We start from the raw sequence: 953 nt of genomic DNA, 5'->3' as shown, positions 1-953 counted from the left end.
AAATTCATGCAAGTGACTCCACAACAGAGATTCTGCAAGATTGCCTAGCTAGGAATGAGCTACCCTAATGAGGCAGATTCTTCCTGCAAAATTCCTATGGGGTTGGAGAGTGTGAGATAGAATATCAAAATAGGGAACCACAATTTCCTTAATATAATCATCTCCATTTGAAATAGCTAAAATGGCCGAATCACCTAACTATGTCCAGCAGTCGATAATTAAAAGCAAAAATGTATTCATTCCACAGTTATTTACTGAATGTCAATTTTGATCTAGGCTCTATTCTAGGGATTGAAAATAAAGAGCCTCATATGAAGCTCACATTCTGGAAAAAATGGTTAATATTGATTTTTTTTTAATTCTATAGGAATAAAAATAACTTTCTACAATGGAAATGGATTCAAAGAGAAACAGACATGCTAATAGCTGGGATATAGATCTGTAGAAAAGAGAGAAGACATGAAAGAGATTACTATGGACCAATGTGATTTCACTGTCCAAACACAGAAGGTAACTAAATATTTGGATTTTATTACTTTTTAATCTTGAATTCCAGCATTATTTTCACTAGAGTAAGATCAAATAAATGCACATTAATTACATTTGTATACTACTTCAATTTTGTATCCCACTTTTTTATTTAATTTATCATTATTCCATGTTAATCATAATGTTGTAATGCAGACAATAGCTGCCTGGATAGTTCGACACCCTCCAGTCTGCAATAATTTTCTTTTTTATTAACACCTAACACTTGTTTTCATTTATAACTCTTGAGTCTTTTTATTTATTTATTTGTTTATTTATTTTAATTTTTTTAATGCCTACAGCATCTGGTATTCCAAGGTGGTCTCTCAACCAAGTACTAACCAGGCCCGACCCTGCTTAACTTTCGAGATCAGATGAGATTGGGCATGTTCAGGGTAGCATGGCTGTAGAACTCTTGAGTCTTT

General features: G+C 33.1%; 1 pseudogene; it reads right to left on the bottom strand.

Moving 5' to 3' along the window:
• Positions 1-821: 821 nt before the first annotated feature.
• LOC111735120 lies at positions 822-940 on the bottom strand (annotated as a pseudogene).
• Between the last annotated feature and the right edge of the window lie 13 nt (positions 941-953).

This window comes from Pteropus vampyrus, unplaced genomic scaffold (genome assembly GCF_000151845.1).
Source record: "Pteropus vampyrus isolate Shadow unplaced genomic scaffold, Pvam_2.0 Scaffold15580, whole genome shotgun sequence".
NCBI classification, from domain to species: Eukaryota; Metazoa; Chordata; class Mammalia; order Chiroptera; family Pteropodidae; genus Pteropus; species Pteropus vampyrus.
The sequence above is the reverse complement of the archived record's forward strand: the minus strand, read 5'-3'. Positions and strand labels throughout refer to the sequence as shown.